Source organism: Barbus barbus (assembly GCF_936440315.1).
Source record: "Barbus barbus genome assembly, chromosome: 37".
In the NCBI taxonomy this organism is placed as follows: Eukaryota; Metazoa; Chordata; class Actinopteri; order Cypriniformes; family Cyprinidae; genus Barbus; species Barbus barbus.
The window spans coordinates 3306154-3331846 of NC_136715.1; the positions used below are offsets into that span (position 1 = coordinate 3306154).

The 25693-nt window shown below is 39.1% G+C and overlaps 1 protein-coding gene across 2 annotated transcripts in view; it reads left to right on the forward strand.

Moving 5' to 3' along the window:
- Positions 1-25693, forward strand: part of LOC306857254 (receptor-type tyrosine-protein phosphatase gamma-like) — a 232741-nt gene that overhangs the window by 82378 nt on the left and 124670 nt on the right. The gene's annotated exons all lie outside the window — the stretch shown is intronic.

Consider the following 25693-nt stretch of genomic DNA (forward strand, 5'->3'; position numbering starts at 1 on the left):
TTCCCCACGGACGGCGGACTTGGGTGAACCGCAGGTAGCGGCGTGATCTCCCGCGAACGGCGGGCTCGGTGTGCCGCGGACGGCGGCGTGAACTCCCGCGAACGGCGGGCTCGGTGTGAGCGGCAGGCTTGGGATAGCCGCGGGCGGCGGCGAACTTCTCCCGCGATCGGCAGACTTGACTCAGCGGCGATCCCGCGGGCTTGACTTGAGGGCTCGCGGCCAGCGGACTCGCGGCACTCGCGGCGATCCCGCCGAACTCCCACGCCCACTAGACGCAGGCTAAGGCGGGATGACGAGCGGCGACTTCCATGCCGCGAGGGACAGACAAAACAGGAACAAACAAAAGACTTTTCAAAACGAAAAACAAAACCGAAGTGAAGGGGCGCCGCTTACTGTTTTGGTCTGGTCTTCTGTCAAGGTGCACACACGAGGGAGGAACCAGGAACACGCAGACGAGGATATAAACTCAAATAACACTTTACTGAACATCAAGACATGGCAGGGCAGGACAAGGCAAGGCAGACAAGGACATCACACACCGGGGTTAACGAGTAGACCAGACCGCACGAAACTCAACAGGCAGGAACTTAAATACACACGCTAATGAGACGAACACGGCTAGACAAGAATTAACTGATGATTACATATGACAAGGACAGGAAACAAACCAAATATGGGCACAAGAGGCAGGAACACAATACAGACACACAACAGTTCCCTTACAAGTAGCCAATGTCTTCCATTTTATGAATCACCATTGACCTCAGTTTCAGCTACAAATCTTCTTTAATGTTCTACTCAAGAAAAAAGTCGCCTATATCTTGGATGGCCTGAGGGTGCATTTTCATTTTTTTGATGAACTATACCTTTAAGAGGCACAAAACATTCATTTTGATGTCAAAGGTTAGGTCAAGATTAGCACGGAGTAAAACTCTCTCCGATCAGCTCTCATGGGAATGTGGTGGCAGGAACGGATGAAGCTTTAACTGCTGATGAATAGTGCGTGTCTGTGGAATAAACAGAATGTTTGTGTGGAGGTCCTGGCAGTCAGGAGGTACGCGTGCTGAGCGTAGGCCGGAGGGTGGAGGGGAGATGTTGACATCGGCCCCAAGGCGGCATGATGAACTGCAGCAATGTGTCCTTGCACGATCTCCCCGGTGTAATTAAAGCTCTTAAAGATGAGAAATCACTCACCTTTAATTAATCAATGTGCCTCAGATGGGCCTGACTCTAGGGAAACACCAGAGAGCTGGAAATAAATGGGTGTAGACTTAAAAAACACGGACCACACATATAAACACACTTTTACTTTGGCAGTGTTTAGTCATTTTTATCCTTGCGGGTGCGTAAGCAGGCTAGGCTAATGCTAACACACTCACAGCCTCTCACACACATTTATCACTCGCGCAGCCGCACACAGGTAATTTCATTTAGCAGATGTTTGGCTCTGTTAATGACCCATTGGTGCACAGTGGATTTGGGATTATCTCTCATGCGCACACTAGCACCGAACATGTGGATCAAATTAGCGTAATCTCAACCGGCAAATCCAAGAAGGAATTAGGATGTTCTGCACCCTGATCACACTCAAATTTAGCCCGACCCAAGGGCTGTGGTTCAGACGGAGACCCTGGATGGGTTTTAGATACAATGCTGACACACTTTGGCCCAATCTATTGAGCATCTTTTTTTTAACAGATTTGTGGTAGAAAGACTATTCCTAATTAAATATAAACTTTGTAGACAACTTCTCTGACCTGTTGTTTTACTGAAGTGAATAATTTCGACCAATCCCTCTATTTGTAAAACAAAAATGGAAAGTGCTTGCAGTAATGTATGCGTAATAGGAGTCTTGGGGGAGATGGTAAAGCACTGCAAATATATGAAAAAATATACTTTATTTAATTAATTATAGCCTATAGAGGTAGCCAAATATTTCACTACAAAGGGCCAACAATCTTATTTTATTGATGGCCATGGGCCAACAATAAATGTTGGATTATATCCAAATATATAAAAAAATTAACATTTAAAAACAAATCTAATTCATGCATTTTCTAAATTTCAATGGAGAAAAAAAAAAGCTTGCCGATGGCTTTCTTTTTTCCGCTTCTTATAATAAGGCATGGCCCGTGGGCACTGGTTTGGGCTTCTCTGCTACAGACTATAAATAAGTCTGTTAGTCTATGTAAAATTTTCACATCAGACCTGGAAGGATTCCAGAAATATCGATCTATTATAACAGCTTCACCTTGCAAGGATGAATTAGACAACTTTATAGCTCAAATATTACACATTTCTACTGAATAATACATATAATAGATTGTTTGTTCTTTTTTTAACCTGAAAAATTCTTTTGAATCTGTGAGCAAAGCCTGTTTTATCTGCCTCTAGGCTTGTAATGATGCTCAACAGATTCCCAGAGGATGCATGAACTGATAGAATGTGCACCTTGAATACAATGTAAGTTGCTGTGGATAAAAGTATCCACCAAATGAATAAAAGCAAACTAATGTTTACTTGACGTCAAACATGAGGCTAGTGAGAATGTGATCTCTCTCTCACACACACATCGCATAGTCAAACACAGCAACCATTGATCAATGCTCAGCGTTGTATCCCCCTATTATTACACGACACTTCATCAAAATGGCCAGCGCAATTAAAACCTGGTCGTGAGAAAAAAATTGGCCAGCGAAAAGAACTCTAAGGCACACATTGTCAGTTTCCCAAAAAAACTCGGCTAATGCCCCTTGTGTAGATGGCAGGCTGATTACTTTTCCCACAGAACACACATTCTGCAGACTTATTAGCTCTGAGCGTGTTTAATATGCGCCCTGTGGACGAACTGTGACGCTCCGGAGTTTACTAAACGGGGAAAGAGTGCTCTGAATTAAAAACCAGCAAAATGAGGAAGGGAGAGGGAAAATTAGGAGCATGGCGATAGAAAGGAGACGACAGCAATGCAACAAAATGGCCTGATACTACGAAAGAAGATGGATAGACACAGCACAACTGTATCTAGTGAGAAAAGGGGTGATCGAGATGAGGGGAGAGGTGATCAGAAGCAGATGAATATTTTAAATTGAAAGAGAGACGTGCTTTCGTTGCAAGGCAGCTGGCGGGGCATTGCTCTTCTGTGACAGGGTACGGTGCCAGTATTATCTCTCTCTTCCATCTCTCCTGCGAGTGTCCCGTGATGGATCGCTCCCCCGCCCGGAACCGGCTGCTTTATTGCAGATGTTTAGCAGTCTATAATTGAAAATCCGAGGGGAAATTATTGTTCAATCTCTCTTGCCGAATACCGACGCTATTGATCGGCTCACGGAGCAGCTGGAAGTATAAATGATCTAATCAGATCGCTCCACATTGGTTATTCTGCATTTATTTCAACTTTAGCACAAGACAAAGTTGTTCTATCAGAAATACAGTACTACTTTTCTGACCGCATACCCCTATTACAGTACTATGGGGATTGAGGGGAACACATAAGCTAGTCTCGAAGTACCGGCCTTTTGACTTTTGGCACAACATCTGGTCCACTTTGTGAGATAATAGACTTTTTTACCATTTCCTTGTTTGGGATATGTACAGTTATAGCAGGGTAAACTTCTTTATGGGTACATGGGAGACCACAGCAAAGTACATTTTCCAAAATGTAAAAGAAAACAAAATACATTCATTATTAAAAATGAAAAATGAAAAAGATGTACAATGCTTATTATTACAAAAAGGGGTCCATTCTCAAGGAGTCAAAGTTTAGCTTCTGTAACTACAGCATCTGGTTCTAAAAGCCCCTGTCAGAATTGGAGGGCATTGAAAAGTAGCCATGTATTCTGATTAAATACTTTTTTGTAAACTAGGCAGACACCAGTGTTGGTGAGAAAGGGAAATGCTAACTTTTAGCACTCTCCAGCTATTATAGTCCTGCTTGGTTACTCAAACTACGGAAATTCCACCCATTGCATTACTTGCCACAACAATGTGACTGGAAGTCATTTAATCATTTATTTTCATTGAAAGTTAATGATTTTAGATGACAAGAATGGTAGTCATATAGCGATGCTAGAAAGTTGTACAAGCGCAATGTAGCATTTAACAAAGACAGTGGAGTTCACACTATTTAATTATCCTTTCAGATAAGCAAAAGTGTCTAATCTGGGTGTGTTATGTTGACAAAAAATATATCTCTATTTTCTGGAAATTGGACAATAGCGATAATTAGAAAGGTAAAATGTTTTACTCAGATGTGTGAACCACACTGATTTGGTAGCTGAAAGCATTATAAAGTGAACTAATATTATTAATTAATAAGCAAGAAAGGGAATGTGTAGCATTTTAAGAGTAATGTCTTCAAAATATTGCATAACTTTATTTATTTATTTAAACTTGGGTCCAGGGACCTCAAGCAGGCAGTGAAAAAATTATCGATTGATTTTTAAAAATGCAAATGAAAAATTACATTATTTAGTGGTTTCAAAGTTGACACGTTAGCTTAAAATATAAATATCTTTAAATAGATTAAATGTTTTTTTTTTTACATATTTACAAAAAGTAACAATTATTTCATTATGTTTTAAAGTTGTCCAAAGTTAAATAATTAAATGACACTTTTAAATAACTTTTAAATATCTTTAAGTGTTTTATTCTATTGGCAAAGTGAAATAACTTAAAAATAATTTGAAAAGAAAAAAATCTAAGTGGTTTTCTTCTTAGTGAGTGTAATATACTAAAGTTAAATAATGTTCTTTCTTTCTTTCTTTCTTGAGATATGCTCTCATATGCTAATAGGCCTTGCATTAAAACACTGCATGAAAATATTTACTGCATGTTTTATTGTATTGAAGAAATCATCATATTTGAGCAACCCCTGGTCTAATCGGTCTGATTTGTATTTTTTTTTTTTTTTTAAGAAAGTATGGCCCTCTGCCCTAATGTGAACTTAAGTAAATACTTTATAAACATCTGAACATTAATCATCTGACCCGCACTCTAGGCCACTATACATGTCCGCTAATTACTACAGGAAATATAGCCTTTATACTTCTTCCTTCTCCTTCAACTGCTTAATAACAGTAACCTAATTAATATTGCCCAAGGCCAGATGGAGTTTATAGACCACTGAACAAAGAGGGAAGTAGATTTTAAGGGTCATTTCTCTGTGGAGCTCCTACCAATATCTCCATGAGTGATTTTGGCTGCATTTTTCATCAGAGTGTTAGTTTAGAATCTGAGAGAAGATATTACACTTTACGGCTCACATATGGATCCGGCTCCTCTGGAGTAAGATTCATGCCTCATTGATCCATCGGGAGAAGAATAAGACTCAACAAATTAAAAATAAAGTCCTGACAAATAAAGAAACCATCTGTGACTTTATGAAGCAGAAGTGGACTACAGGTATTGGAGGAGGGTTACGGCTGAAGGGGGAAACAATGTGAATGGCAGCTACTCGGAGCTATCCAGGTCTTTCAATTAAACGGGAAGGCCGGGAAGGTCAGTATCTCTCGTCTCGGAAAGAGCACTGTCTTATTAAGACTACTTCAGAATGAGTGAGAGTGAGAACAAATTGAGAAAATGAAAGGGGGGTTGAGGGATGGAGGTTGGCCTCGTTGTGGACACAGAGGGTGAAAATGAACCAAGAGAGTGGGAGAATAATTTGGCCGTCCCTGGTGTTCATATGTTGACTGAAGGAATGGAATGAGGAAAAGGCTGTAATTTTGGCTCCAGTAGATGTGCCTTTGGGAAAATCAGCTCAGCCTACGGAAGCCCTGCAGGCCCATAAATCACCTGATGAGCTCCAGGCTCCCAGGAACCCAGTGGTGATGACCCCTTCCTCCGCCTCTTCCCTCACCGTATCTCTTTCATTTCTGAGATTTGAGTGCATTTCATACAGTGTAATTCCACTTTTCTCCCACTATAATTGCACTTTTTATGTAACTCACGTAAGGATTTCATGCAAAGCTTTGACCTCTATGTGAAAAACGTTGCAGATGATGTCACAGAAGAGTGATTTTAATATTTATTACATTGCATAGAATATCTAATGTGCAGTCGGAATGTACAGTCAGTCTATCTTACGTGCCGTTTTAATTTTCATTCTGGAACCTTCCACTAGCACTGATGCATCATGCAAATTCCTGGTAAAAAGAGATGTAGGTCAGCAGCAAAGTTGAGGTTGTATGAAGTTTGAGAGTTGTGTTACAGTGTTCAACCTGTATGCAACGTAACGCTGTAGCTTAACGCTTTGCTCCTTAGAGTTCACTGCTGTTTGCTTCTATAAAACATAGCAGCACAAGAAACAAAGATGTAAAGTCATATATTGTGAGCAGCATTTGCCACCCAATAAATAGAAGTGCATTTCTGCCCTAAGAATAAAAACTAAATAAAATAATAAACAAATTAATAAAGTCACATTGTGACTAATCATGGCGTAATCAGATTGTAAACTAATCAAGTTATTACATTTTGATGTAGAAGCTTTTTTTAGCATGTTCTAATGATTTACATGGAAACCTCATAATGCGATTATAATGACACTTTGGCAATAGTGCTATTAAACTTTACCGCATGTAAACACAATACTTTGATCAAAACGATGTGATTAAGCTCTTAATCATAGTAACCATAATTATATTAAAATGTGTGGTGAAATAAAGCAATAAGCCCCAAGAAGCCGTGGTTTACAGTGAATTTATAACAGCTACAGCAGCTTCGAACATGGCTCAACCAATCAGAATCAAGGACCAGAACTATCCGTTTTATAAGCAGGTTTTAATCGCAATGAACAGGCATTAAAACATTGTTATCGCATTATTCCTGCTCTCACCAAATGAACTCCACACAGCAAAATCCCCAGAGTTAAATCAACTCTGCTCAGAGTACATATTGTCCCAATCTACAGAGTGTTACAGTAACACTGAAGCAGAGTTAAAGTTAATGGGATAATTAAGCGATTCATTAAGTGATGAGTGAGCATTAGAAAAGAAAACCCGTTGTTAACAATGTTGAAGATGAACAACTACTGCTCTGGCTTTTAGACATGAAAACTTCTCATAATCCTCAACAGTGGTAACTCTACTTCAGTGTTACTTTAACACTCTGTAGATTGGGACAATATGTACTCTGAGCAGAGTTGATTTAACTCTGGGGATTTTGCTGTGCATAAATTTGAAAGTTTTCCCTCCACTCCAAATCGTTGCCAACAGTCTCTTCATTCAGAGACAGCACAAGGAACGTGATGGCCACCTAGACAAACCTAGTTGAAGCAGCATTGCCATCACAATTGGATGTTCATCATGGCGCCGAATAAACATCAAATATGTCCATAAAATGTGTTTTGCATTTAATGTAAGTAAATTAAAACAGTGGCCAGTAACACGCCTACTGTATGCGAGCCCATAATTTGTTCTGTGCATTGAGGTAGAATAATAAAAACTGTAGAAATAATCAAAATAATGAAAATTGCTTGTAAACAGGAGTGAAGAGGTTTGCTTGTGTTTGCAATTAAGTCCTTACTCTAAGTCCTTACATGCACATGTAAATGTAGTCAATGCACAAGCCCAGGTACTGTATGTGTATTATGAAACTAAACAGTTTAAGAGTGATGCATGAAGCTGATATCTCTTCATTGTCTGGTTTTGACAATGAATGTGTATATATGCAATGCACACGCTCCCATCGGAATACCACTGATCATATTTGAATATATAGTGTTCTGTCCTTTGATACCCTTGTGCCATTGATCAGTTACGCTATAATTGTTGCTTCCTGAGGTTATCAGACCCCTCCTCCTCCCAGAGGACTAAAGAAAGGCCCGTGCCTGCTCTCCGGAGACATATTGTGAAAACAGTCCATAGTTGAATATTTTCAGCAATCGTCTCCAGTGGATTTCATAAAGCAACTCCTTCAGTTCACCCACACTTTGAGTGGAGGTCCAGGGAGAGTTATCGCGACTGCGGAGAGGGGAATAATTGTTTCTGTGCTTGAATGGGGTGACATCTCAACTTCTTCCTTCCGCACTTTTTCTTCTCTCTCCTGTATTCCTCGCACATTTCACCGTAGCTCCCTTGTGCATTGAATCTCTGCGTTTTTCTCTTTTCATTCTTGATATTAATGGTCTTGAACAATACATTTAGTCCAACAATTTCCGAGAAAGATTTTCTGTGAGTTCCAACACGCTGTTCCTGCAATATTGCAATGTTATTTTCTAATTCCTGCCTGGTTCCTGTCTGTGTTTGCATATCTGATGTCTGTTGTATATAAACAGAACAAACTGCGAACGGCAGGCGAGTTTTTATTAGGTTTTGCTTCCTGAGTGAAAGATGGTTGTTTACAAGGTTATATCTGCTCAGAGTTTACAACAATTGAGGTTAGGGAAAAAGGGTATCTGCTTTATGCAGTGGCATGTATATTTGTGTGTGTGTGTGTGTGTGTGTATATATATATATATATATATATATATATATATACCGGGGACTCTGCATATGCATACTCTACATACAAATCTACATACTCAAACTACATACAGATTCTACATACACAAATTTCACAAGATTTCACAAAAATCTCCAAAAACTCTAACTCCAAAAATGTTCCACTTTCTACTTCACTGACCTCCATCCATAAGTTCTTGAATTGAGTTTCTTTAGCCTGTCTGTCCTCTAATCCACGGCAGGATTTTAATTGTGAATCTTGTGGCCGGTAGCAGAGTCCCCAGTCTCATTTTAGCAGCGCCTGAGATACTAGATGGGACTTAACCGGCCCTGAACAAGCAGGGGTCAAGTCCTCCGAGGTCCACATCTAGAGAGAGTGGGCTTGTTATTTTAGGACTGCAGCCCATTTGATCTGTGAAGAGCTTAAGAAATTAATTAAGCTAATGCCAGGAAATAAAAGTTGTAGTCCAAAGTCAGCAAGAGGGCCTCTTCTTTGTGCTTCTGTTATGGAGGACATTTATAGGTCTGTGTGGAAAATAATATTGATTTCCTAAAAGGTCACTCAAAGCAAAGGGAGAAATAGGGTGATTACAGATGAATATATCTCTCCACCCCACATTCATAGGGGATTGCTTTGTATGTTTCTGCTACAACAGTCAATACAGCATCTTCATAAGAGGCACTCAGAAAGAACTTTGAGATATTGGTCTTCTAAACAGTCCTTCAGTTGAAATCAATAAATCTGTACTTTTATAGGTAATTTATTGGAGGCTGGTTCTCTGTATTTTATAGGTGATTGAATCTACCATAGTAAAAACTATTGGCATGAATTTCTGGATGAGAACCACCCACCAGTATTAAAACAGCCAACTACAGTTTTTGTTTTGATGTGCCATTGTGGAGTGTTTATGTATCTATAATAATTTACTCAAAAATAATTTAAATAAACCCTATTATTCAAAGCTTTTAAGGTACGGCCACATTTACCAGTGTTTGGTGAAATTTTGCTGGTGAAATCCAGTAATTTCAATAGGAATTTGCTCTATTGGGAATTTTGCGTGACAAATTTCCTCATCAGATTTTGCATTGACCAACAAAAAGCTGCTTGGTTTGAAAATGATTTCTGTGTGAGCAGTTCTTCATGCATGACTAAACTCTTGGCTGGACCTTTTTTGATTCTGTAATCCTGCTAATTTATTATTTATTGTGCCTTTATGGATCTTTAATTGATGGTTACATAACATTTTTAGAGTCATCAAAGTCTTACGTTTCTTTGAGTTCTATGAAAGTCACATGAAAAGAAAGAGTACTTTTCTAAAATCTTAACAAATTTAAACTAGTTTTTTAAAAGATCTTTCCTTTTCTTTTATCATGGACACTCTTATATGTTATTGACCCAAGAACCGACATCTTGTGTCAACACTGAAGAGCATATCTTCCTCAGAAACAACTTTCTGTGATTCAAGATTTTTATTTGTCACATACACAATTATACAGCAGTGAACTGTAGGTGATGATAAAGTGGTAAAAAGCCATTCTGGCCAAACTATGCTGCTTAACCCTTTAATCCAGAGGAGATTGTTATACTGACTCCATTTCAGACCCAGTTGGGTTTTGTGGCCTGGGGCTAAAAAGCTCCCCTGGAGTCCACTGTGGCTCATTGTATGCATCTGCCTGGCAGGAAGTGACATTGAGCACCAGGCCAGCTCAGAATAATTGACTCTGGACTGTTCTAGCCCACCCACTTGATGGATAGTCCCTCTGCAAATAAAACACAGGTGGTTCCACTGGTTAAATTTGAATGAGTAATATGTTTCACTCGAGGCCATTTTTAGGAAGTGCTTTTGGACACGCAGTGTTTTTTTATCATCTAAATAGCACATTTGGACAGAGGAATCTTTTCCACAGTGAACCCCCACCAACCTATACGATTTTATATTCATGTGGCGCTCTCTTCATGCAGTTACATGATTAATGTAATCAGCGCTCTGACTATGTTTTAAAGGAAGGTTCTCTACATCTAAAATTAAACATGATCTGAGATCTAAAGGCAATGGAATGTTTCTCTCTCGCTTTCATTTCTCTTGTTCATCCTTTCTTTCCTCCTTTTTAAAGCCGGTAATCGATCGGCGCTTAAGCTCCAGAGAGATAATCAGTTTGTCAAATCGGTGAATGGGGCTCCATCAGTCGCTGGGTTGTGTATTGTGTACTTGTGCTTTCACCACAGCTGGGGATTTATCATATGAAACGTGTTTTGGAAATCTATTAAAGTGGCTCTCTCTGACATGATTGATCTGGAGAAGTGTGGAAGGAGCAAAGGGACAGTGTCCCTCAGGTGTTGAGGTGAAGAATAAGTGAGCAAGGGGTGAAGATTGATTTTATTAAGGGGAGCTTGTTTTACTAGCGCAGGGTCTTCCTTTGCCTGAGTTCCCAGGGTGCTTGTGGGTCTTCCAGGGAGCGGTGTGTCCTTAAAACAGCATCCAGACAAAAAAATAAGTGTCTTATAGTGTTTGACTCCAAACTCCAAAATGTTGTAAAATAACATGTGACTTCCCAAAACTTTGATATTTCTGCTTTATTAACTTATGGTATTTGAGAAAAAGTATATTAAAATATAAGCGTAACAAGTAAAAATAAGACCACTTATATTCAGGGTGTAAGAAGACTGTTATTACTTTTACCACATGACATTTTTATAGGCATTAGCTAAAAGTTTTCTTTGAACTGGTATTAAAAAATTCAAACCATAAAAAACTATCATGAATATAATAAGTACATTTCTAGGAACTTGGCAGATGAGTCTTAAACTAGAATTTATTTTTTTTTTTTGGTGGACACTCCAGCCATCTCCTTTTTTGCTCTTCTAATTGTGAAGATCCAGTGGTAGTGATTCTTGACTGATATTGTCACTTGTCTTTCTTGTTATTTTTCTTCTCTTGCCTCCTCTTAAACCCACTCCATCTTTATATATCATTCCCTCCCTCTTTCCCTCTGAAAGGAAAAGGTGACAGGAAGTTTGTCAATGTCTGCTGAGAGCCAGAGAGACATAGTGTGAGAGTGTGAATAAAGATTGTATGAGTGAAGGAGGAGAAAAACAGACGAGGGGGGAGGGGGCAATTGTGGGTTATTCATGACACCATTATCCTGGACTAAGTGACAGGAATTGCACAGACAGCAGGGTGTGTATGCTTTGATTAATGAAAAGAATGAGTGAACGTGACAGGACAGGTGACCAACCACGGGACACACTCTCCGATGACACTTTTAACAGCTGCCTTGCTCGCCATTCTGGGATAGCCACCCGAGTTTTTGAGTGTGCTCAAAGGGTTCCCCCACAAAAGCGATTCCCCATTGATTTGCATGGAAATATAACTGTATGGAAAAAAACAGCATGTCCATTTTTTTAATTTTGTTCTTTTTTGCTCCACTAAAGGAGGAAAATGATCAAGTGTGAAAAGCCCAAGGGTGTATCAACAATACAAGAACAAGTTATGTAACCTGTTCGGCAATATATGAACATTGTGTAGGCCACAGAGAGTGACAGGAAGAGATGGATAAGACAGTTCCCTCTGGTTGAGAATTTTACCGTAGGACAGGTCATCAGCCAATTAGACCTCTTCCTGCTTCCTCCACCGTCCCCGCCTTTCTTCCACACATTGCTCCATTTTAATCAGAGCGCACAACTCTTTCTCTCACACACTCTCACTCTGTCTGTCTCCGCAGTTTCATTCCTTTCCCCATTTCCAAACACGGCACAATTCAAATGCAAATGCCAGAGCCCAATTACGCATTTGTGTGTGGTTAAGTCTGTATCAGTCCCAGGGAGATTTCATTTGTACAGCACATTGTGGCAGGCTGGACGAGACTCGCTCACGATTCCTCCTCTGCTCCTGATGATCAAATCAAATTAGCTTTAGAATTGTGACAAAACACCTGCATTCTTTTACACCCAAAATTAATAAATCACCATGGTAACCACTTTTAGTGTATTATTTGCTACTATCATACAACAAAAATCGAACAACAAGAGGACTATTCTGAAAGCTGTAACTGTAGTATTTTGTATTTATGTATTAGAGTAAAACTTCATAAATTATGGAAATGTGTTTGAAATTGATGGTGTGGCAAATTTTTGTAATGGGCATATCATGAAATAGCACAATATTAAGATACTCAGCCATTTTTAATCAGCCGACTATGAATCTACTTGGAGGTTTTCTGCCTATATGGACAGATAAGTTAAGCTGTTGTACAATTAGTAAAATGTTCTCTTTCTCATGCTTCACTACGCATTGTGTATGCCAGCTCAGTCTGTCTCTAAGCTACTAACCCACTGAAGCGCATGTGCAATGGGCTTATTTAGCAGAAAAAGGCTTAGCATAGCCTTAATTATTGAGAGACCAATTGAGTGGTCCAATTATCTTGCACAATGTGCTTATTTGCGTAATGTTAAATCTCAAAAAAGGATGACTCTCAGCTCTTTGTTAAAGCAGTGCAAGGTTCTGGGTTGTTTGGAGTTAGCTGAAGGTCAGAGTGGGACACAGAAAGATCAGAAAAGTTTGGTGTGCCTCAAGTCTCTGTCCTAGGGCCATTTTTGCTCTGTGGTTGCACTAATAAAACCAAGTTCCGAAGGGAGGAGCTATAGTGCTGGATAGGCTCTTCTGCGACTGACTTTGATGTATAGCTCATTTTGGCTCTTTGCTACCAATCCGTGATGGATGGCTGTGATGGTGATGTTTTGTCCAGCCTCTCTAGTCCTCCTTACTCTAGAGCTGGTGGAAATTCATCACTGTCCAGTAATAGTTGCTGACCCCTGATAGATGATTCCCTGATGGTTACGCCAAACCACAAACGCCACACACACAATCCTCCTCATTGCACTAAACAACTACATTACTACATTTTACTTCAGGTTACGCATTGTTGAAGTATCACAAAAGGTCAACCGTTCCCTATTCAGATGCCCCAACAGTCTAGTTGAATATTTCTGAAGCATAAAGTTTCACCTCAGGGTGAAACACCATGCTAAATGAAAGCACCCACTGTCCCTCCCTGGCTTTTTAAAACACTCCCACGTGGGTCAGCACGGTTGACACTTCCGCGCTTATTGGTGAGCCCATTGGACTGTCTGCAGAAAAAGAGATGTTTGAGGAGTTACAGTAAACCATGGACTAATGCAATATTCATGGGTCTCAGGGTAGCCTGGCGGAACGGTATTGCCCTAAATAGTAACAGGAAACTAGGAGTAGACGGTTAAACTCGACTGGATTTCCACTTCACAAGTTGAATGATTCTCTCTGGACATCCGCACACCCTTTCACCTTACATCCTCTTTCACACTTGCTCACTTTCTCCATCTCCTTTTCCAGGTCTGCAGTTACCTTTGAACACAACAAGCATGCAACAAAGCCCTCAGTATTTTGAAGTCAGAATAATCAGATTTGTCTTCCTTCCTTTTTTGAGTGGTCAGGATAATGATGCTGTCAGGGAATCACTATTAAAAAAAGATGAGGGAAAGATTCAGCGCTAGTTTTTGTATAGAGTGCTCGTCACTGTCTATTTTCATTTTTGATTTTATTAATTTACTACACTCTATGTTTAGCTTTGATGCAGAACTTCCACCAGCAGGATTCGCTTATACCTAGAGCCTGCAGTTACAAGTCGATAATATCACAATACCAGGGCACTCAGTATGGACTGGATATATATTTCATCCTTATTTAAAGTCTGAAGCAATTTCTAACCAAACCTGCAACTAGGTGGGCCACATCTCACAGTGAAATATGCAGGCAAATGCTTGGACAGCTGGCTAGCTGAGAGAAAGGACAGGCAGAGTGACCTCCTTTGTCTACTAAAGCAAAGCCAGGACAGTTAATTAAGATGTCTGTTCAGCACAAATTAACTTTTGTAATTTTGCCAAGGCATTATGGGAATGTTTCTGTTTTACAAGGATTTCCGCATGGATTTTATTGATCATGAATGCATTTACCAGAATGGTTTAAGACATGCATAAACCTACAATAATAAAAGCAAATCCTTGCCAGTGCCAGACACTGTAAACGTTTTAGTAACACTGCCTTTCCGGGCGCTGAACTGATATAAGTGTTAGGCCAGAAATATAATTTATGCAAATGATACAAAGGCAAATAAGAGTGTACTTTAAATGGTTGCACCGTTATGAAAGTATGTTGTCCTGAAAGAGAAAACTGGCCATGGAAAACATGTACAAGGACACACTGATAACAAAACATTGTTGTTTTGAATTCTGAATAGCATTCTCATGGTTTGGACCATGATGAGGCGTGAAATGGAGCCAGAAGTATTTGCGGCCTTAGTCTTCTCCTACAGGTGCTATGCCAACTTCTGTAACATTTAATTTACCACTTATTGCTTTTCACTGGAAAGTTACCCCTGCCTCTTTGGGTGTGTGTTCGTCTGCACCATTGATTTTTTTTTTTACTGAACAGGAGACAGAGAGAGCGAGAGGGAGCACTTGCTCTGTGGGATTTCTTCTGACGCCCCGTCTCACTGCTCTGTCAATACCTCGAAGGTGCCACAGACAGATCCTTTTCTCACTTTTTTGCTCTCTCTCTCAGTCCTTCACACGCCACGTGAATATTGTCACATCGATAGCATTCGGTAACAGCCAAGACTGGCGCCACCTTTTTATCGAAGAATGCCCATGCCAGAAATAAAGAAAAATCACTACCTGAGAAACTTGCCAAATGCCCTGAGGTTTGATTATCGCACACCCAGAATTGCATTCAGAAAAAAAAAAACTGAAAACACAGCACATATTCTTGGTTTTCAGACGATGGCTTTGATGATTTACATGAATAATCACAGCATTGTTTTGTCCTATTGAATAATGGATTTTTATTATTTTGCATGTATTACACGTGCTATTTGTGTTTGTCCATTTGCACAGAATTATTGTGTTGGTTATAACTTTGATAAAATACATATTAGGGTTTTATAAGTTAGCTGAGAGCCAGGATGGGGCTTCTTGGGTTAGGAAGGCTTTTAAAACCTCACATAAGTAACATAAATCTTGATGACATGGGCAGTCGATACACAAACTTTATTTTTTGAACACTTTGATAATAGCATAGCTACAGAATGTTATGATAATGGCAGGAGGGAGCCTAGCAGCCCCTATAGTGTAGCTGTCACTCTGAAGCTCTTGAAGAAGGAAAAAAAGAAAAATGTCAATACTTGTGAGAACAATGTTCAGGATGTGCTGAAACCTGAAAGAATCGATGCAGGGAAAAATAAATAAATAATAATGAATTGGCCATTTAAATAATATCCGAGAGGCTGAGGTTTGGCTTATGTTCATCAGTCACTGGAGCACCTACTGGCAAATGCAATAACTTCATCTAAATATGGGGGAAAAGTGTATTTCTTCATTTAAAGGCTCTTAAATATTGCCATATCTTAACTTAACATATCTATACAATATATATTTTTTTTATATTAATAATGCAACAATGTAATATTTAAACAATATGTAAATAATATTTGCTACCACAAAAGTTTGGGGTCAGTATTATAAGTAACCTATGCATTATTTTATTTTTATTTTTAATTAATACTTTTATTCAGCTAAGACACATTAATCTAGACTGGCAGCTAAGACTTTAACATTGGCACAACAGCTATTTTAAATTGTAATAATATTTCACAATATTACTGTTTTTACCTTGGTGAGAATGAGAGACTTTTTTCATAAACTTTTTAAAAACTTACTATTACACCAAAACCTTTTGAGCCCTGGTGTACTGTATATCCTCTTTTTTGGATTCATATAAATTACACTCTTAAAACATATCGTATACTGCTAAAACAATGCTAGGCTAAACAGAAAATCTATTTAAACACAATGGGGCAAAATACTTATTGTTGAATATTACAGCCAATAACAAGTTCTTTGAGAACAAAGACCTGACTAGCCCCAATCCTGCTAGTAAGTATGAGACGTCACACATCAGTTGTCTATAGACTGGTCACATCCCGCCATTTCTTTGAACATACTCAAAGCAATTAGCCTGAGAGCATGGACTGACTTATTGCAGGAAATGGTCTCTGCACTCTTTTGTGGAAAGCTCATTTTTCCCTCAGTCTGGAATGGAAAGGCCACTGGAAGCTCTTTCCCTGAACACTTACGTAACCTCATATGAATGTATTAACCTGTGAACTGTGCAAAGAGCAGGAATTTGTTATCTCGAGCGCTAATCATAACACTCTCGTCCTCTTGCTTACAGAACAGCGCTCTGAAGAAACTGATTAGATCTTGATCGCTGTTGCCTCATGACCAGGTTTTCAGTCACCGGGGGGGGGGATGTTCGGCTGTTTGTCATGGGTCTAAAATGCATTTTCTTTCATAACATTGAACATTTCAGGCCCCTCTCTCTCCAAACAAAAGCTACTTCGATTATTTTTGCAGGCGCAAGAGGGGAGCCCACTCCCAAGACCAGGAAGCTGCTATTTCAATTTAGTCCCCACCGGAACACTGCTGATAACATTCACAGAGAACAACACTTTCTGATTCTTCAGGCTGATTAGAGATGAATGGCTGTTGTTTTTGCAAGACTTTTACTTTGTGCTTGTGCACACACATATGGAAAAATGTGCATATACATGTATAGATAGATAGATAGATAGATAGATAGATAGATAGATAGATAGATAGATAGATAGATAGATAGATAGATAGATACTATTCTAGAGAGGTTCTGATGTCAAAATTCAATTGTAAAGTGTAAAATTTTTCAGTGAAATATTATTTATATATTAGTCTACAGGGAATGTGTTAGTTTAAGAATTAGGATCTGTTGTAATTATCTGATGTCAGAATTCACTTGTAGACTGTAAAACACTGTAGTAGTGTGACGCTCTTAGTTTTTGTTGTTGTTGTTTGTTTGTTTTTAATTTAATTTTTAATTAAATTTTTTTTTTTATTATTATTTTTTTTTTTTTATATTTCTAGGTAATTTGTTTCATTTTACCATTTTCATGTAACCATTTTATGTATTTATTTAGTTAGTGTTTGAATTGTTGACACCACCATACAGAATTACAATATGTTTGTTTGAGCAGCTCTACTGGGCCAGAAGTAAAATCTAAGACTCAACCGATGGTATTTAGCCAACCTGTTTGATCAAACAATGGAATAAAGGGGGAGTTAAAGAGGGGGTGGAATTGGAAGAGTGTGTGAATTGTTTTATTTGGAGTTCTCTTTGGTTCAGTTTGTGATACAGAAATAACACACTTCAAGTTTAAACAAATAATGTACTGTAGAATTATAATGTCTACCACTGTATTGACTATCAGCAATAGCACAAAAACAATTCACTGTGATGGGTGTCAATGAAAATTTGTATGGGCACGGAAAGCAGAGATGATTTTGTACCAAACCCAAAAAAGATTCCACAGAGATTAGCTGGGAGTGTAATGGTGCATGTGGAATGGAAGCTATGGATCCATAATGAATGCATACATCACACACTTTTCTCCTTGCGTATGCTCAATACTCCAGCCAGTCGTCAACCCCGAGACCTCTAATGGATGACGGAATGCCTTCTCAGTCTATAAGTGGTAAAATGTTTGGCGATGCAAAAACGGCTGTTTAGATGACCCTGGTGAAGGAACAGAGACCAACCAAGTCCTAAGTGAAGGAAAGTTGTTTTAGTAGAAGAGCAAGTTATATTTTAATGAACGATTATGGAGACAAACAAATACCACTGTGTCTGTTACCAGAGACTGGATGATGAATAAACTAGAAGTGATAAAAAGAAGTGAATGAAAAATAGAAAGTATGTCAAATTGTTCAAAATCATTTATATTAAAATCATTAATATTATAAAAAAAATTTATTCAAATAATGTAAAACAAAGTTTAAATAAATGTGCAATGCACTTGACTCTGACTCTCACAATGACTTGATTATATTATAGTCATATACATATATTATTTTTGTATTTAACTTTTCATTTTAATGAATTAATATAATGAATATATAATATAGCTAATATTGTATATATTGCTAACAATATATATACAGTGTATATATATATATATATATATATATATACTGTATATGTTTGTGTTTGTGTTTGTGTTTGTGTGTGTGTGTGTGTGTGTGTGTGTGTGTGTGTGTGTGTGTGTGTGTGTGTGTGTGCGTGTGTGTGTGTAATTAGTATAGATATACATTTAAACATTTTAAAAATTTAACATTTAAAATTATTGATAATCTAAAACGTGTTTGTTAAAATAATTCAACAAATCTATATATGAACATATGAATATATTAGCAATCTTAACGAGTGCAAAATATATATAGTAATACTAATATTTTTCTCTCTTTTTTTGTGAATTCCTATAGCTGCTACCATGCAGCAGTATTTCACCACTGGTGATAGAAACAATGCTTACAAATTTATACCAGTTGACAAATTCCTAACAGTTTATCATTTCAACCAGTATATCGCCTGCTGCTATTCTAGGTACTTGTTTTTCTCCTCCCACACTCTACCCAGATGACAACACTTTCAGCATCTCCTGCCCCACAAACGCCATCCTCCACACTCACCTATAACAGCTGAGCTCAGTGCTTAGAAACGGAGGTCTTTGATCCGGCCCTGAAAGTGTCTAGTGCCGTGTACTGGGGAAGATAAGTTGAAGCAGGTGAGCAGGAGAGATAGCGACTGCCGTCATCACGGCCTTTCCAACTCAGACGGCCACAATAATTCTGCTGCTTATTCTGTTGCGTAATCAGCCAGCCACTGATGCAAATAAAAAAACAAAACAAACGACCATCCAGGTGAAGAACAGCATGCAATTGCATTTTTATTTAATAGCACGAGAGTTTGACTCTTGTATGTGAAAGAGTAAAGTATAAAATAGTTTGAATGTAGGGCTAAATTTATTTGTTCTTTATCATGGGACATAACTGTTCCAAACTGTAATGTTGGCAGTGCTAATATTTATCTAACGTTTGCAGTAATAGTGCAATGACATCAGATACATTTTTTTTGACTGTAAAAGTTCTAAATCCCAGAAAAGCTTTGCATGTAAGACCAGTGATCATAAGGTAACAAATAGACTTTTAATTAGATAAGAGATTGTGTACTATCATTTGTGGTATAATATACTGAAATGATACATGTTGAATAAACATTGTTTTTATGTCTTTAGAACACTGAGTATCAACGTTGTTGATTCATTTATGATAGAAATGTACAGCATAGGGGTGTAGTTTTATTTTACTGCAGAGCCTCATGGGAAAGAGACTTTTAAACTTGACTGGCTTTCAGTGTGTTTCTCTGATGCTGTACCATTCCAGAGATCGAGAGAAGCCTGTTTTATGCTTTAACTTCTCTTGAAGGATTCTGCTGATGATGGCAAAGAAGGGAGGTGGGGAGTTTGGAACAGCACAACTGGACTTCTGGAGAGAAGACGGAGTGTTTTGAGAGGCTGTTGCATGATGGGAATTTGCTGCATGCTGGTGATAAGGAGAGGGTCAGTTATGTAAGAAGGTCATGGTATGTGTGGAGGTTCTAATTAGAAGGAAAAAGAGTCACTCTGGCAAACTGTCTCTAAACTGTACGTTTAGTCCTTCCGCACAGGTCACAGTATCTGATTAAGTAATTTCTAAACAATCGCCGATTTGCTTACTGGATGATAAAACGGGCAAAAAAATTCTTATTAGCTTGCAGCAAAGGTGGGATCTGAGTCATATTTATGGACCAAAATAGCATATTGACTTCAGGGGGCGCTCAAAGTTGGCAACCACCTAGCTAACACCCTTTTTTCTTCTTAGCTATGCGGCACCATATCCTACATCGAAACCTACAGTTCTCATTTCCTGCTAGCACTGCATTTTTTGCCAATCTTTTGAGAATTCCTTTTTTAACTCAGTCTCCGGTTGTTCAGAACATTGAATGATACAATGGGCTTATGGGTGATGTGTATTTCATGGAGGGCTGCTCATGCTGAAAAACCATCGTGTTAACAGTGGCTGCTCTTGGGGAAACCGCTTTATCGAGTGCCTGATGAGGGCTGACTTGCAATGGACAGAATGCTGGTTTATGATTGGCCACTGCAGGCCTTTTGAAGCGATCATGGTTGCATGCTTGATTTGCTAATTGCTCTCTCTTGACTGTGTGTGCATCCTCAATCCTTTCGACTGTATCTTATTCTCTTCCTTTTGTTCACCATCTTCTCATTCTCTTTAAAAAACCCTTCTAGATGTCAGAATGTACAGACGTTAAAATAAGGAAAAACAGAAAGAGAGATGACAAGACAGTGCAGCTAGTAAAGAAGATGTGAGGTCGAAAAATCAATGTTCCTTCCTTCTTGGTTGTCCTTGCTGCACGTCCTTCTGTCTGCGTTTCCCTCTTCCTGAGCAAGTAAACCTCTTCCTTTAGTAGAGAAGGGATACTTTTGGAATGTCCTTGTATGCATCAGCATCTAAAGGCGACGAGACATTTCCAAACGGTATAGACCAGTAATAACGATATATCATCCCTAATTAAACATACCTGAACCAGCTAACCTGAACCCTTTGGGAATACCTTAAAACTACAGTAAGTGTGTTGGAGCAGGGTTGGAACTAAACTGGAACTAAACTGTGGCCATGCAAGAGCTGAATTTGAAAACCCAGGGATAGACATACCAACACGTCTAACCATCTGCTTGTCAAGTTGCTTCAAGGAACCCATGAGATATGATATGAGGAGTTATGAAGCTATGGAGCACAATGTGATAATTTATTTCTTGGATCTCTTTTTTACCTCATTAATATCCTTGATTCTATTATCCTTTTAGTTTCTAATGCACCCTTTTGACACTAGATCAGGACTGTAAGGCCACAGCAAAGGTAAATCACCCAGAAGCCATTGACTCCAAAATCTGTTCTATGTCTGTATTCCAAAGAATCCTGACAACTCTTTAAGCTCCTCTCAGTTTTCAGTCAGTTTCTCTTGTGGACCTTTTCTCTCTTATTGCCTTGTAACCCCATTGCTCGAATGCTTTCATAAAATCTGCCTGTCCATCCCTGCTGTCCTCCCTTGATTTCTCTAGAACAAGTGTTTGTCCATTCTTCTGAGGCGGGATCAAAGGGTTGACAGCTGCCCCTCATCCCTGCAGAGTGTCCTGTGTTCTGTCTGTCTGCTCCCTCCTGAGACCATGCTACCAAACATGAAAAACCAACAAAGATCCCCTGAGGTTTTGACAGCATTCTTCGAGGACTGCTACCATTGGCGAAAAAGAGACAGCAAGCTAGTAAGATACAACGGCAAAGAATGATGGAACAGGGCACGTACAAGATTGAGAGGCGGGAGATGAAGAAAGAAAGAGGCTGCGGTTTAGCCCCGAGGCTTGTTGCTTATTGCTGCTGAGCTGGACTCTGGCTAATTAGTTATTAGATTGCAAAGATGTGCAGGAACAGGCTTTAATTAGGTTAGTGGCTGCTTAAATGAAATGTCTAGCAGAGCCCAGTTCTGCGAACGATAATGATAGACTGAATGCAACTTAGCTGCCAGGACACAATGCTTGCTGCTCACGACTCAGGAACCGACGAGTGTTTGCCTTTGCTTAGGAGTAGATAATTATGAGGGTGACCTTTCAATTAGCACAAACGCCTTAATGCCGGAATCTATCGCTTGCTGTTGTCCCCTTATGAATAAAATGATGTAAATGCTAGATCTGTTTGCCCAGGACTATATATAACTGCCACAGAAACTATCTTCAGCCATATTTCGAGAAAATCCAGTTCGAAGGGCAGTTTTGCAGGTCAAACTTTCTTTTTTATGTTGTCAGAGTGCTTTGTAAGATGAACCAACCTTTAAAACCAACATCAACTTACGAAGATGACACAAAGATAGTGGATAGTGCTAATTGGCTGTATTTTTGAAGAATAGTAATGGTAAAATAGTAGCTATATGTGGAAGATGGATGCATGAACCATTTAAACTTATCTGTCACAGGACAGACACTTTTCTAAGAGTTCCATTTGTTAAGTCACTTATCAAAGTTTAAAGTAATAGAATTAACTTACATTTACCTGAAGCTTTTATCCAAAGCGACTTACAATTGCTATATATGTCAGAGGTCGCACGCCTCTGGAGCAATTAGGGGTTAAGTGTCTTGCTCAGGGACACATTGGTGTCTCACAGTGGATTCGAACCTGGGTCTCTCACACCAAAGGCATGTGTCTTATTCACTGCGCCATCACCACCCCAACTTAATTGACATTGGGGGCAGTGCAGTCAATGATTGCTATTAACACGTTAGCATAGCAGTACATCGCTATACACAAAGGTTTTTCATTGAAATCTGCACACTGCACAAGGGATTGGAATGCACAGGTAGACTGGGAGACACAGACGCTAAGTGGCTATTGATTTCTAGACACAGTGAAGTGAAACTGGGCTGTTTCTTGCCTCGCCTCAGCATGCAGTTCTCACCAGTGGTTAATTGCCTTTTAAGACACAGATGTCTTTGGCTGGTTCATTTTTAATTATGTTTTTTGTGTGGTGGAATTGTCTGATGAATATGCTTACACTCACACTCGTCATTTGCGCTACATGCCTTCCATGTTATACTTACCAAATAACACCTTTGAAATTCTGAGAAAAAGAAAGAAGGATTGCTCTGTGGAACATTCTGGAGTGTATAGAATATGTAGTGTTCTAAATGTTTTTTTTTTGTCAATGATTTATATGTGGGTGGACTGCACTTCCTGCTTCTCTCCAGGATATTTTGGTAGGAAATTGGCCATGGCTTCCTGTCTTTTTTGTCCGCAATTATTCAATCAGCCAGTAAAATATATCAACTCAATTAATTAATTAAGTTCTTGCCTTATCACAACTTGGCACTCTTTGAACCTGTAGGTGAATAGCAAATAGTTGTGCAAAAAACCCCCGGACATCGTTATGTAACTAGAGGGTCAAGGAGTTGCTCTGGTTTATACGGGACTTGGCAGCAGCAGGGAATCCTTTATAAATGTTCTAACCCAAGCACATTTTCTCTAATTAGTAAAAGATGAGACTTGGGCTTGCCTACCTCTCCCTTGTGTACCATGGGTGATTGGTTGTGTAAAGAGACTCGAGTTAGGGCAGTCCTTTTCTCTCTCGCTCTGTCTCTGGTCCTTACAGATGTGTGATCACTGGACGGAGGAGCTTTCCGATGCATGGAAGAGCACTAAGAAGCATAGAGGAACAGTAATTAGGAATAGCACTCCGATGATGTAAAACCCCAGTGGTCCTGGTCCACCCTGATTGTGTGTCTTAGTGTGTATGTTTGTCCCTGATGATTCTGAGAGAATATATTATGCTATCAGAAGGGGAATTGTAGAGGTAGGATTTTATGCATGAACAAAATTTAATATCTCATAAACCTCCACCCACAGATACTGGCATGAGCCCTTAGGTCCAAAACGCCAGCTTGCATGTAGTATATGTGTATTGTGTACATATGGGACTCAATGACACAAGAGAGTGTGCAGAATAAAGAACAGTAACAGTCTTAAAAACAAATCTAATGAAGAGCACATGTTCCAGTTTCTCAGAAATGCACTCTTTGTATTTATGATGCTTTCATATGGTTTTCCAAAAAATGTATGCCATTTTAAAGTATGTTTCAATTTGTTGACTCATTCTTATGTATCATAACATTTCACAACCTGAACTAACCTTGCCTGACAAATTATCAGATTGATTGATTGATTGATTGATTGATTGGACATCACTTTTTTGACTTTCAATCTCCAATATACTTTATCTTTGTTTTCCAACAGAACAGGGACTCAGAGAACAATAAAAGTAGGTTCATAAACCCTGGTGCCCATTATATAGACAGGTTTACCAAAGTGGGGCATTTATTTGTATTACATAACTTTGTGGGCGACTGTAAGAGGTAATCTTGTAAAGCTGGCACAAGAGCGGGTGCTGCCCACATCTACCCAAATTAGAAAGCTTCAGAGCTGGCTGGCCGCATATTTTATACACTTTCTCTTGCTCGTGCCCATGCAAATTAGGTCTTATTTAACATTTATAATTATACAGCATAGTATCTCTCAGCGCAGGAGCGGTCTGTACTTAGGTCTAGACGGTGTAATTGAACTCGTCCAGTGCAGAAAGAGAACTTGCTGACGGTTGGGAAAAACCGAGGGTGCCAGGTGGTGTTTAATGTAATTCTGAGACCTCAGCTGCCCTCGCTCTTCACTTATACCTTTGCTGTGTTTTCAAGAATTTCTATAAAACTTGGAAGTGTTTTTCCACCTATGCCATGGGCTAATCCCAGGCCATTTCATCTGTATGTTTGTTTTCTTCCTCTGTACTCATACATTTGTGCATTCGTGCATTCATGCACCAGTGGGGCCTGGTTCTCGTCGAACAAGTTTTATGAAAGGTTGTATAGGTTTTCTGTGTCACGCTTGTGTTGAAGTTTATGTTACGGGGTACTCACCACAAAACTTTATCCTACTTTCAAAATTATGCCCTGACTTCATTCAGAAAAAAAATTAACAAATAGAAAAAATGTGAAAGCAAAAAGCCGAGAAAAAAACCTTCACACACTACAGTGATGGAACGGGTAAGATTAATCCTCTGCATCGACAAGGGTCGACTTTCCTACGCACTCCATCACAGGCTTTTCTGATTTGCTCTACATAATGCTAAATGAGCCTAGCCACTTAGCTGGACACGAGAGAATTAGTCATGGCGGAGATGAATTCCGGTTTTGACAATAAAACGCTGCCCCGTGTGAGGGATAGGCACCTTTCGGAGCTCTAATGGGTGGAAGCTGCCTGCGCCACAGGCTTTTCCGAGACACAGAATGACCGAGGACATGACACTATGAATAATAGAGTATGCTATGCATACACAAGGTGAAAAATGCTGCGTGCTACACACACAACGCTACAGGCAAAACTAAATGGAAATCCTCTTGCTGAATTACATGAGAATCCAGCAGTTCTTGCCACATGCCTTTTATTTCTGTCTTCACCTTAAATAGTAAACATTTTTGATAGGGTTAGCACTGAGACTAACCTATACGGCTGAAATTCTATTTTTCATATAAAAAAGTTTTTTTGCCACTTTTATTAATGGAACACAGTAGAGGATACTATAGTAAGAGAAGAAAGGGATAGAGTTGCTAATTGACCCGAGCTAAATTTAAACTGCAACTGCCACTATCTTGCATTTTATGCAGTGTTTTTTGAACGCAACAACAAACAAGCAAAAGTCTGATTC